At 31.3% G+C, this 14,727-nt stretch overlaps 1 protein-coding gene across 1 annotated transcript in view; it reads right to left on the reverse strand.

The window, feature by feature from the left end:
• The window catches only part of LOC118203580 (uncharacterized), a 109,692-nt gene extending 107,679 nt beyond the window's left edge, over positions 1 to 2,013 (reverse strand). The window contains exon 1 of the mRNA XM_035375866.1: positions 1,925 to 2,013. The gene's annotated coding sequence lies outside the window, so the exon portion shown is untranslated. The remainder of the gene's footprint in view (positions 1 to 1,924) is intronic.
• Positions 2,014 to 14,727: the final 12,714 nt, after the last annotated feature.

A 14,727-nucleotide genomic window follows, 5' to 3' on the forward strand; every position in this document is an offset into this window, starting at 1 on the left:
ATTTAGTAATAAAAGTATTATTGTTATCATACATTCTCGAAATGCCTAATTTTATGTAAAACTAGCAGCTACGTTGCCAGCCTTCGTCTGGCTTTTAAATGTACCGAAAATGCCTGAAGGGAATACCAAACGTTAAATTTAAAAACTGCGCAGAATTTCATAAAAAAAGTATTGTATATAACACAATTACAATGAAATAAGCAATATCCCTTAATACAAATATTAATTATCCTAATAAATAAATTAACCAACTTCCCGTTGCCTTCTCTCCACAAACGTCCAGTACCCAAGAGAAACATTAAATTTAAAAACTGCACAGGATTATTGCCCTCATTTTTCCAAGTGGCAACAGTGCTGATTTCCAGCAGTCAGCAGTCCAGTATACAAATGAAGGAAAAACTGTTGCCAAAACCACATTTCTAAAAGAATGAAACTATTCAAAATAATGCGATAAAATCGAAAAGATTAAATTTAAAAAAAAACCATTCGAATTTTGAAAAAATCGCTTCGAGGTGCACTGGGTCTTGTCTAGATGCACCTATGTACCAAATTTCGTAGCCCTCGGTCTATTAACTTACGCGCAGCACGAACGAAAAGACACACAATTGTTAATTTTAATCCTTTTATTATATGTAGAGATTTAAAATTCCAAATAAGGCAACTAACTCCTTACTTTTACTAGTTTCCAACTTAATATTAGTTTTATTACTTCTCATTCTGAAAAATCCAACATTTTACCGATTCTTAAATATATCTATAAATGCATTTAATGTTTTAAACCACCGCAATTACTTTTAGTTATAAAACAAGCACTGTAAATAAAATTTATTGTTGCACTTATTTTCTGTAATATATTCATTTAATATCGTTATTATTCATTTATATCGTTATATAATCATTTAACTTAATCATTTCTTACTTCATTTCCCAGTAATAACGGGCATTTGAATGCAAAAGCCAATTTCTTGCTTAAAAATATCACTGTTATTACGCTCGCTCTGAAAGACGTAAATTTTGCACATTCTTAAAAAGTATTTAAAATGTGTTTATTCATTAAAAATTAAAAATTTTTTATTATAAAACAAGCACCGCATGCAAGATTTATGGTTGCATCTAATTCCATAACATAATAATTTAATATATCCATTTGTTAATATATAGTATAATTTAATATATCCATTTGTTAATATATAGTATAATAATTTAATATATCCATTTGTTAATATATATTATAATAATTTATGTAAGTAATTTCCTGCTTTTAATATTTCTTAACTTAGAAATACTATTCTTATATCTAGTCGCTCTGTTAAATGTAAATTTTACACACTTTTAAAAATGCAGTTACTAAAAAACGAAACAATTAATTTTATTGTAAAATAAACATTGCAAAGATTAATTGTGACATCTAATTTCCATATCTTAATCATTTAACATAACCATTTGCTAATATAGTCATATACTATAATAATTTATTATTTAAAATTCAAGTTATCACTTGCTTGTGCATGCAAGAAAACCAATCCCTTATTTATTAGCTTTAATATTTTTTAGCTCAAAAGCCTTATTCTTATTTTTGCTCACTCTGAAAATGTAACTTTTCTACATCTTTAAAAAATACTTAAAATTGAAACAAGTACATTTATAGTAAAAGTGGCTATGCATACTTAGGTTATTGTTGCATATATCTCATTCCGTCAGTTACATTATCGCAAAATTTAAAATGTATTTAAAACGAAAAGACACATAAAGTTTTCTGCTTAAAGAGTCGCATAAGTTTTCTGCTCAAATAAGTTTCATCAAATTTTTATCGAGTTTTAAAAAATTATGATAAACAAGAAACAACAAAAGGGATTCGAAATAAAATTAATTTCTGAAGAGAGCGCAACTAAAAAGAATGCTGAGAGACAACGAGAAAACTCACCTGTCGTGAAAAGGTGCAGCGACCAATAGATGGAAGCGCGGATTGTGGGTATCAGCTTGCCGAGGAATAGGCTATATAAGAGAAGAAAACGTGCGTGGGTGGTTCGCGCTTAGATCGAGGTAATTACGCGGGGGGGGGGGGAAGACACTCAAATTGCGCCCTCTGATCATCGAATTCAGCCGATTGATGCCGACTCACAAGGGCTATTTTTTGGCGATTTCGAAATGTGTACAAAAATTAATATCATCGATGTGCGATTTGTGCGCTGTAGACGCGAACTTGCTTTCCTCCGAGACGAGATTAAAGAACAGTAAAGAGTTCCTAGCTAAAATTTTGCACAAGTTTGAGTTTTTAAGCTGATATTTGGGTCCTCGGTGTTTGCAAATAAATATTCGTGCAAATATTTTTAAACAAAATAACATTTAGGCATAAAAATAGAAAAGGAGTATGATATTTAAAAAAAAAAAATCCAGCAGTTAAATGTTATAAAAGTTCCTTTTTTAGGAGAAAAAGTTTAATTTATTTTTTTCTTTTCTCAGGAAATATAAGGAGGAAACTCAATTTTTTTTTTTTTTTTTTTCAACGACCAAAGCGTGGTATAGTGTTTCAACAAAGATGTTCATTTTGACCACTACCTAATGCTATTTAATGATGTTTTTGTGTAACATCTGTATGTAAAGAGAGAATAAAAGACTATTTTTCCCCAAACAAGTTATAATGCTAATTTAAAATGGATTCTGAACAGATTTTTTTCTTGGCGTTTATACGTATGTATGTCGCATAAATCAAAAACGAGTAGTCTCAGAAAGTTGAAATTTTGTATGTATGACTGCTATAATATGTAGTTGTGCACCTCCATTTATAATTGCAATATATATATACTAATATATTCACTCTTGCTCGATGAGATCAGTTCTTTTTTATTCTAATATGTTGGTAAATTGCGAATTTGTTGCTTTAAAAATGATTGAATTATTCTTATCTCCCGGTTAAGGTTTTTATGCCTTTGGTTAATCTGCATGTACTACTTGAAAGTTGTTTAAATGTAACAAAGCCTAATTTTTCTTATCATAGCAGTCATATGTGTTTACATTTGAAACTTAACAGAATAGTAAATTAAGTCTTTCTGCACCTTCAGCGTCTTTTTGCCGAATGTGACCAAAAGTAAACTTTCAGTTTTGTGCACCGAGAAATCTGCCTTCTTGCCCGCTGGCGGAATGCTTGGTTTTTGCGTAGAAACTCTAATTTTAATGATAAAAATAGTTTTTTTAATTATTTTAACTGTATTTGGTGTTTTATATTTTTCTATATTTTTCAATTTTTAATAAAGGTATTTTGAGCTGTTATGTATTTTTGCCTTACTGCGAAGTGAGAACTGAATGAATTGAATGATAAATCTATCTTTAATAAAGATATTTTATTAAATTTTAATAAAGTATTAATTTTTAATAAAGGTATTTTGAGCTGTTATGTATTTTTGCCTTACTGCGAAGTGAGAACTGAATGAATTGAATGATAAATCTATCTTTAATGAAATTTGGGGGACTAAGTTTGAATGAAATGCAGGAAAATGTGTATAATTTAATATTCCGTACAAGGAAGACATGTGGTGTACACATCAGTTTTTTTTTTTTTTATCATTATTATTTGGGGAGGAACGCCCAAATAATAATAATAATAATAAATTAATGAAAGTTCCGATGACGGAACTTTCATTATATTGCGTAACTTTATTTCAATTTATAATGAAAAATATTTTTTCAGGAGATTTTAAAAATTAACTTAAAACTGAAATATTTTAAAATTCGCATATCTGGCTAGTTTGATGTACTAAACATTACTCTATATTTTATTTTAACGCTAATTAATGCTTTAAACTTTCTGGTATGAATTTATATCTGAGTCAAACACTTTTTTTATATATAGCATATCTTTTTAACGTATTTTGTGGCATGTCAAAAGTTTAATATTAAAAACAATTACTACCACCGTATCGAAATGATCTCCCTATCTGCATTTTTTATTTGCATGAAAGTGGTTTCTCCATTTAAATTTTTTTTTTCTGTTCTATCAGTAATTTGAAGGCGAAAGTATAATTTATCAAGTACGATACTGTTATACGAGTATAATAAGTATTTATGAGCTACTGGAATTGTTTCATTTTTCGATATTTAACAAATTAAGTGAGGTATAAACATCATGAATAAACTGGTCTATGTTCATAGGCGCAACTTAGAATTGCAATGTTTGTGCTATAATCCTAAATCAAAGATGCTAAAGTCAGGAGTGTTGCGAAGTTGGCAGCAGAATTGTATGTTCCATCCATCTCCATATGTTTCACAGCAGCATTTGGCTCGTTGCCTATCACAGAACCAATTTTGTCTGGCACATCCCATTTTTCAACGATAACCGCTGAAGTATCATGCTTCCATGTTTCATTTTCAAAGTTTCTCAACATCTCCTATAGAATCACATTTCTCTCTTTAGACCTATAGGTATTGAAATAAATCGACACATGATATTAGAATTCTATTTTATCGAGTAGAAGGTATATCCATAACCCCTCTGCCCGCTTTTATCTCCTTAATCCTACTCAAATTTATAAATTAGACTATCATTTCGTAATTAACGTTGTCCGATTGTCGAGGAAGGTTTTATTTAATAAATAAATCCAAAGTGTAATTTCATTATATTTTGTTATGTTTTATATCTCCTTATGCAGATACCTCTCCTCCTTTTGTTCTTATCAGTTAATATAATCATATGCTATAATAATTTATTATTTAAAATTCAGATAAAAACAACAACATTCTGATAAAAACAAAGGACAAGAAAGAGGCAGCTGAAGAAGAAAATTCTATGTTTAAACCTTTGAAACTAGGCCTCCAAATTTATGAATATTATGTTGGTTCTTGTTGCTTTATCTGCAATAATTGTTGTTCTATGTGTTATCTTAACTCAGATATTGAATAATCTTAATTGTTTACAAAACATTTTAAGTACCAATGTGTTATTAACAATTTTAGACGAAAAATCTAAAGCATTTAATAATTAGCTCTTTCGCATCAAATGCAGTTTAAAAATTCATGTTATTTTAATATCGTAATTATTCGATACCAGTTTAGTATCGCAGTTCTTTCTAAACAAAGCAGAGTAATTTGGAAACTTCTTTTAATTTTTAAAACGCAACAGACGAAATGTAAAATGCTGGCAATATATTTCAGTAATATAAAATGCAGTCGCAAGTACTGTATAATAAAGACATTTAAGTAATAAAAGTATTACTTAAATACTTCTTCTGAACAAATTCAACATTAGCGAAGGCAGAAATTAAATTTAAAAAAATTGTTGTAATTTAAAATAGTATCTCGTTTAGTTTGCTATTCATATAGATCATAATGGTCGGTAGATGAATCTCCGACTATAACGTACCATTACCAATAGTAAAAAATTTTAAAATTTTGTAAGAAACTCTGAAGTCAGACTGTGTTGCAGATCGCTATCCTTTATATTTTCACGCAATTTAATCTTGCTAAAGAAAATATTATATTAAAAACTCTAATCTAGCAATTAGTTAACTTCCATTAATTTATCTCCTACAACAAGTAATTCTATAATCAAGTCCAAAACTATCTATATATGCATGAAAACTAGGATTTCTAAAAACCTTTTATGAATTTTAGTGGAATAGTAACACATAAATAGAAAGGAAAATTTTAAGAACTGTGCATATGGGATAGAAACCTGTAGCAGGAAACACTAAAAATGGTAATAAGATGTTACAAGAAGAGTTCAGGGGGGAAATAAAGAGAAGAACTGAAAAAAATAGAACTTTTGAATTATAATATGGGATATGATCTCCTTTGATTAGTACACTTGTAAGGATCTTAAGTTTTACTAACGTTTATTTTATTTTTAATCTTTACTATCACTTCTTATTTTCTACTTCCGGCCAGAATTAAAAGCTTTAACTTATTTAAGCAAATTTGTCTGGAGAACGCCAAGTACTTAAGTTGTGGCTTTTTGCCAAGCAAGAGAGAGGAAGGAGTTAGTCGAAGCAGGCCGCTAGCCTTAGCAGTTTTACTCAGTTGCTGGTTGCCTTCCAGGCCAGAGGTTTAATCCTCTTGATAATTTTAAACGTATTGTAGTGTTCACAGTTCTCTGTACTACATACGGCCTCCTCTTAATATACGGCCAATCTTCCACGTAGGCCCTTGTTTATTATTCCAAAGTTAAGTTAGAGTTTAGTTAATATTTTTATATTCTTACGTTCAGACCACAAGTGGTTGGTCTCTGTATTCCGAAGTCCGGAAACCATTGTAAAGAGTGAAAAATAAAGGGTTTCGTATACCCTTCCTGTGTATCCTGTCTACTTCCCACATTTCTTGAACATAGCTTTAGTAAGCTCCCTGTTCCGAGTCAGGTTCTTGAATGTTCCCAAAGCAAGTAAGGCGGAACATTGAACCTGATAGTGGCGCCCGACGAAGAAGAATAACCATGGCCGAGTTTCAAGAAGAACCTGTGCTGCCTGCAGAAGCGGCTCAGAATCCAGAAATGCCAGCTGCCGCCCTGGAAGGATTTGGTTACATCATCCAGACCATGCGCGCAGCGATGAAACCAGAATCAACATTTAATGGAAACTCACCGATAACCAGTTTTTTGGAAAAACTAGATGACCACTTCATGATGTATCCCGTGCATGAGTTCCAAAAAGTCACCTTAGCTACCAGCGCTTTGAGGGGCCAAGCGTTTAATTGGTTCAAATGTATAGGCAGAAGTCTCTTGAGTCAAGCAGGAAGTCCCACCTATACTTACGAAAATTTCAAGACTGCCCTAGTAAAAGCCTTCCCTGTCGTAAGGGATCGTGCGAAATTAGAAACGGAACTTTTCAGCATATATCAGCAAAGAATCGAAAATCTCTCAAGCTTTATTTTAAGAAAAATTCACGTCTTCAAACTCTTGTATGGAAACCGTCCGGATCCTGAGATAATTCAAGTGATTTTGCCGAGGTTACTTCCCCAAGTACAAGACTTTATTGAATTAAGAAATCCGACTACACTGGAAAAGTTATTTGAGCTAGTAATCCAGTTTGAATGTCGAAGAACGGCGGACATTGAAAGAAGACGCCAATATCAACAACGAAACCAATTTGGTGAGCCAAGACCACAGCAAAGTCAAGCACACGGCTACGGAACCAAAGCGAATCAGTGGGCAAGGAAACCCGAGCATCCAAAAACAGCCGGCGAACGTCGACAGTTCAATAGCAATCCAGGAAAAAAGTCTCAAGGCCAGTGGAAAAAGGAAAGCATGGAAAGAAAAAAAGATTTAAACTAAAACGGATTTCTGCTGACGGGAGGGTGCGGAAATCCGAAGGCCAAGAAAACCCCTCTTCCTTCAAGTTAAATACAGTAATGGTGAAAAATTTGACTCTTCCGAAGATTGAAGTGTTGGTGAATAACATCCCAGCCACCGCACGCCTGGGTTCCTGTGTGGCAGAAGATTTTTTTAGGAAGTATTTTCGGAAATACCGCATATATAATTCGGATAATACGACAGATAATACGACATTCGGATAATACGGGAAGCCATTTCGACTATTTCCATCTTCGTACCACTTTAATCAGCCGAAATATTAATTGAAAACTCTGAAAGCGCTAATTTTCGCACTCATTTTCCGAGTGGCAAATTTATAAGTTTTATAAAATCTCTATATATAAAAATAAGAATGTCTGTTTGTGTTTTTGTTTGTTCGCCTTATTGATTTCTAGACAATTGTGATAAATGTTTTGCCACATTTAACCCTTTCCGGCACGCTACCTTTTAAAGTTGGAGTTTTGATAAAAAAATAATAAAAAAATTAATAAAAAAGTAGGCAGTCTAATTAGGCCTAGAGGAGTACACAAGTAAAGTTTTGTGAAGATAGCCCTTATCGTTTAATTCTGTGGGTGTGCCCAAAGTGGGCAAACTGATTGAATAGAGCTTCGAAAAGAGTGATGAAACGAGCATTGTTGTCAATAAACTGACCAATAATACAGACTCTCAGTTGTCCTAGATGAACGGTGAGCCCGGTCTGGGCACACCTAGGGTTCGCCGTTTGATTTTAGGCAAGATTTCAAGGTAAAAATTTAAACTAATATAGAATAAGGAGATTAGCATACAGCCAAAAAAATAACATAGAAATTTCTTTTCAAACAATTCCTTTTATACCTAAAAAAATCTGGAAGATTTCTTTGAAAAATGAGGGTCTTAAAAAACTAAACATGGCTAAAATATATGGACTGGTTTGTGTTGAGCTGCCATCTACTAAAGAAGGTTCAGAGTAACCTATAAATCCTTTTTCATTCAATTTTTCTGTGCGTACAGAAGGAAATTTTTAGGTGTGTCCAGACTTTATTAACATAAAGGGTTAATCAACTAAAATTGAATCTAGGTGAAATATTGGATGGAACTTTAGTTTTTACAACCATTTGATTAGAAAGACGAAAATCATTAAAAAATGCGTGCCATTGTTGCTGATATAATGAGAGAATTAGTTTATTTTTCCTATCAAAATTTTTTTTGTGGATTCCATATCGCATCAGACGGAAAATGTATGACTCTTGAAATTCTGTATAGTTACTCATTCCACGATGTAGACGCGCACTAAGAACTGATTTTACGTAAATCCTGTCTGAAATGGATTTTTGTTATACAATAGAAGTTTTTTATATGTTTGGTTTTCAAACCCAAGTTTAGAATTTTCTTTTATTGTTGCCAAAACTAAATATGAAATACGATGTTGCTAATGAATGCATTTTCCTTTAAAATTTTTTAATTGATAAAGAACTTGCATCTATCCAATGAATACAAAGAACATTTAAATGATAAGATTAATAATAACATTTATATTTAACTGTTATCATAAGTTCCATGAAAATAAATGTTATTATTAAGAGAAATAAATTATTTTGATAAAAATAAAAATGTTGTTATTATTTATAAAACTGCCATACATGAAAAATCAAAGAAAAATAGTTATAATTGATTAAAAAATTTGATAACAAAGATAATAACATTTATTTTCATGAAACTTATGATAACAGTTAAATATATATAAACATTAGTTTTATGTTGGCAATTTTGCATGGTGTAGGCCTACTGGGGATCCCATCATATTAAATAATGGGGACGCATCCCAATACACAGTACCTCATGGGTGATATGGAAATCTTTGCATGACAGATTCACGGACTGGCACTATATTTCCCGTCTTTAAAAAAATTACATTAATTATCAATTCGAAATTACACATTTCTTCCATATAAGAAGTCTAGGTTCACATTCACATAGATAGCATGCCCAGCAAAGCAGACGGTTATCAGCTAGTCTGATTATAAGAAGATTGTTAAACCAGGAATGGAATCGCTTGCAATTTAATATCAAGTAAATTGATTAACAAAGAGGTAGAAAATTTGAAGAAGGCTTAATAAAACTTGCAAGTTTATAAAATGAAAATCATTTGAAATTCAACATTCCAAATAAATGCATAAAAATCATTTTCTTTTAAGTTTGTAATTACTGAATACATGTGCAAATATGTACAAGGCAACTGAGAAGCCCGTATACCTGCTTTTAAAATGCTATTTTTTACTCCTATTCACTGTTGATAAGTTTAATGTATTTTTATCTTTTCTCAAAATATTGATCTAATAGAAACAATATAATCAAACAATTATGTGTAGTAAAATTCATTATCAGAATTGTAGTGAATACTAACATTAGATTTTTGTACTAAATATAATTTTAATAAGTTGAATTGTATTTTTATAGGTATTACATGTAAAAATACATCTATCAGCTTCGCTTATACTTTCAAATCCATGTGGTTATTTTGTATTGAAAATATTAAACTAATTTTTCATATAAAAACTGTAACTTTGCTGAACTTTGCAATTATAAAATTTTTATTAAAAAATTTACTTTTATTTCATGATAATATAAATGAGCATTGTTGTGTAACTTTAAAAATTTCGAAATTTTATCTGATAGATAATGAAAACTATTTAATAAAATGAGGTTTTTATGGATGTAAAACAATTCATTTGTAAATTTTTTTAAATGATTTTTATCACCTTAGGTTTAATTTCGCAACTTGATTTAGTATGAAAGGTGACAACAAACTGATTAATTCTGACTGCATTGTAAATATTAAGCATAGATTTATTACGTATCATGTTTGTAAATCTGTGGGAAGGGGGAGTAAATTATAGGTAAAATTAAAATGCATAAAGTTTTAAGCTCAAGCATTAATTTTTGAAAAAAAATTGTTAAAAATGTTGTATGAAATATTAAGAATTTTAATGGAAGCAAGGCTTTAAAAATTAACTTCAGCTGGTGAAGCTTTATGCTTATTCAGAAAGCATGATATTAGATTTTTGATGAAAGAATTCGATCTGTTAATTCAAAGGAAATTATTTGGAGATAAGATAAAAAATTATGCAACTATAATCTATTCTTTCAAATAGTAGCAGACTATTGACAAACACTGAATGCAGATAAGAATAAAAAGATTAATTAGACATTCTTATTCAAACATACGAAGAAAACTTTGGATATGTTGTGGTAGCAAAATGAAGTTCATTTGCTGTGTTGTATTCTTTACTTTACTGAAAATAATTTTAAGAGAGAATATAGTATTTTTGAAACATGAAGAACTATTCTGAGTTCTTCATAGAAATATTTCACAAAATGGTTTTTATTGTAATAATATCAACATGCAACACGTTTACCCAAGTTAAATCTATTTTAGCTAAAATTACTGAAAAATAAGTTCTGGAACATATCTTGGTAATTGACACTAAAACATATTAATAAATCACATTGTTTTTTTTTTCAACTATTTTACAGGACAAATATAATTTTTAGATGCCCTTCCATTATTTAATGTAAACTATATACTTGTGATTTAATGTAAGGAATAGCATATCAGTTTGAACTTTTACATTAATCAAAATTAAACTTCAGATTGGTGATAATTTGAAAGGCCTTTTAGTAATATTAAGCATCAGTTTCTCTTCATAAAAGAAAATTACTATGCAACAGAATAATGTTACTTTTTGAAAAAGAGTATATTAAATGCTGCTGAAAGCACATCTTACAAATTAATGCTATTTTGAGGTTGAATTTGCTAATTTAAAAGCGCAAACTGTTATGCTTCACTTGAATATATATATATATATATATATATGTATCATTCTTTTACTTGAACATATTGATTTCAATATATTTTATTTTAATAAGCATCATTTTAGACAAAACATCTATTATCTTTATAGACATATCCTTCAGTATTTCCCCTATGGAGAAAATGTAAGGGAATATTAGAAGGAAGTAATTTGAAACCTTTACAGATGCACCCGTTAGAATTTTACATACGAAAAGTATCTTCTATTCACATAATAACTTGCTGTAATTATACAAGCAAATAGCTTGTAACAGGTACATATACATCCTCTGGGATTTTACTTAAGAAAATTATGTTCTACTCACATAATTACTTGCTGTAATAACCTTCCATGAGTTTTCTTAGAAACTTTACAGAATATTTTTTACAGTGCAGCGTGTTTCATATTGAATGGGACAAGAAAAATAGCACAGCAAAAATTCTGTAATTGATTTATTAATTCTGAAACTACAATTATACAATCAATTACTATCTGGCAGCAGCGAAAAATCTATCGGTTACAAAATCGCCGCTAGAAGCACTGTTAATCTGTCGCCCAGAAGGCATAATGTTTAGGGAAACCTACTACGATACCGAAGGGCTCCGGTTCGAATCCCGGAGACGACATGAATGTTTGTAAATTTTGGGACCGGTAAACTACTCATCGAGTTTGTCAATATACGCAGGTGCTTTTGTTCTTTGAGGATTTTAAAACGTTCTTTGAGGCTTTTAACTTTTCTGAAGTTCTTTGAGGAGTAAGTAAATCTTATTAAGCATTCTGTGATTCACTTAAAATTTTAATTTTAAATAATCTGGATCTGATCCATTTCTTCTGAGTGATGGAATCACATATGTTTGAGATCACGAATCCCATTATTTTTAAGGACACCCCGCTGTGAATTCATGCAAGAATCTTCACAATGATTGCGACAGATAGTGCTGGAACACCCGCTATACTTATTCGCTAAAATTCCGGATGATTATGATCGCTTCGTCAAACTGAAACAACACTTGCGAGAGGATCGTTACAACTGTAGAGAATACAGATTGACAAAACTACTCTTTCACAGAATCGGATCTGTACCCTTTCGATCACAGAACTGAGTTAGATTTTATGATTCATCGTTCATTAACCTTGATGAAAAAGATCGGGAAAGAGGAGTGAATCAAGAGCGATTAGCGAGGTTGAAGCAAAGAGCGAAAAGAATCGAACGATGACCGAAGAATATCCTGAGTTAAACGCAGACTGAATGATTTCTTTCAACTATTGTGTTGAGATTCCCTAGAACCTCTTTTCTACACAAATTAGAAAAATTACTTTCTACACAACAGTAGAATTCTAAAATAAAGATCTCTCAAAAATTTGAGAAATGATAAAAATTAAATTGTCTTTTAACATTCCAGGATAAGCATTCCTTTTTCCCCTAAAATAAAATCGAACTTTCCTTACACGTTTCCTGCAAAAGTTCTCTTCTTTTCCTCGAATTAGGCGAGAGCTCGCTCAGTCAAGTGAATCAATTCGTGAGCGAATAGCATCTTCCAACAAGTATTCTTCGTGAACTGTAAAAGAACTACAACTCTGTTTTCTGGAACTGGAGTAAATCAGTTCAGTGAAGTGAATCGGTTCTTTGAATCAATTCCGTACATGTTAGTCTAAATCTATGTCCGAATAGTGGAGCAAGATGCAATCGAGAATTTGTTTTCATTTTGACACTTTCAAAGCTATCCCAAAGAGAATGTATTCGCTACATTTAGCTCACGTGTTCATAAATCTGTGTCACAACATCTTCATTAATCCGAGTTGTTTAAGAGTGTTGTTTAGTTGTTTAAAAATGTGAATGTGTATTCCTTAATTATTTAACACACTTAAGTAATCATTCTTTATTTTCTGCAAAGTGCCTAAAAGTTTAAGTTTAATTAAATTTTTTTTATTCATTTACTGTTTCTTCGATTTTTTTTTTTTTTTTTTCTGTTATCCACGAAACCACATTCTGTACAGGAGAGTAAAATAAGTAAAGACCTTTTCGGCAAAACGACGAGAAGTCCCAGCCAATGATCCCGACTTGCGTCCAGTAAATGTTGCCATTAGAATCGAATTGTGGTTGCATGAGAGGACTTCCCCTATCGAGTACACAAACGTCTTTATCTATAAAAAAAATAATAAAATAAATGGTGGTTCAAAAAATGAAAAACAAAGTAATTTTTAGAGAACTCTCTCTGAATTTCATGCCAAATATTAAATACGGGTAATTTCTCTCAATTAGATAATATAGTATTTATAATAAGAAGCTAGAAAATTCATAAATTTGGGAAAGAATCAGTGAAGTGAAATCCTTCACCTAAATGGACAAAACGCTGTACATTTTCGCTAAACAGACTCGAACTCATCATGGATATATTATTTTAGTTTGAATGCCAAACTGGAATGTCCTCTTCAACAGATCCTTTGAGAATGGCTAAATACTTTGAAACTTGGATAATGATTCTCTACTCCAAGATGAAATTCTAATTGGTGCTCAAAATTAAGGGAATTTTCTCATTCGGTCGATTATCTCCAGAAATGAAGAATAGTTTTTAATGAAATTTTACATAAGCATAATAATAAGTAATGCAACGAAAAACGTATACTCGTATACTATACATGAGTTATGGTACATACGCATGATCATACATAAGGCTCATCGACTCAGTAAAGTTTGAGCAGGCTCACAGATGAACAGTCCCCTCGGACAATCATACAGCTCTCACTGAGTGACTTTGAGAAAATGAGGCAGTTTATCAATTCCCGTGTCAGTCGTTTCCTTTCTATCAGTAACCTTTCCCCAGGTTCTGGGGATTCTAGAAAGGGAAAGACGAGTCACGATTGACTTTCCAAGAGCGTCCCAGATATTGCTGTGCGAAATTAATAAGCTTTAGGTCCAGAGACTTGGGCTTGTGTGGCGAATCCATCCAGTTAATTCTTATTTTTGACAGAAAATTCAATGGCTCTTGCCCCTTTGATCATACTTTAAAGGTTGCTATAAAAGTGATATTCTCGAACGGATGGACTGCGAAGATATATTTGATTATTTTTTTAACAAAAATCGGAAAACGAAAAGTTTAATTTTTAAGACCTGAATAATGACTATTGTTTTTCTTCATAGCATTTCCTTTATTATCGTATAAACTGTATAAATTATATTGTTTGCATTCTATATAATTAATGAAAATTTTGTTGTTGCTTATGCTCACTTGTCTGACGTAGTCAGCCCAAGCTCACGAAATTCCTCGTGGCAAAGAGCGTTAGAATACGCCTGCCGTTGGCAACAGCCTTGAGCACCATTCAGGGGACAGTGCTATTTTAGCTCAGTTTTGCCCCCAATTTTGATACAAGCAAATTTATAAACAAGTGTAGCACGTCACCTAACTACTGAATATAATTTATAATAAAAATCTCAAGTGTGTTTACAGTTTTTTTGGTCCAAAAGGGCTTTGCTCCTGAAGGACTACTGTTTTCGTTTTGCGATTTTGCGTTGAAAATTTTAAAAGGCTGTATCACTTTTCAAATTGTTGTCACCAATACTATCGGCCTGTATTATATTTGAAGAAATTAAATAATGAA

The sequence above is a fragment of the Stegodyphus dumicola genome, chromosome 3 (genome assembly GCF_044657685.1).
Source record: "Stegodyphus dumicola isolate Sdum_Otavi_A_Nest chromosome 3, ASM4465768v1".
Lineage (NCBI taxonomy): Eukaryota > Metazoa > Arthropoda > Arachnida > Araneae > Eresidae > Stegodyphus > Stegodyphus dumicola.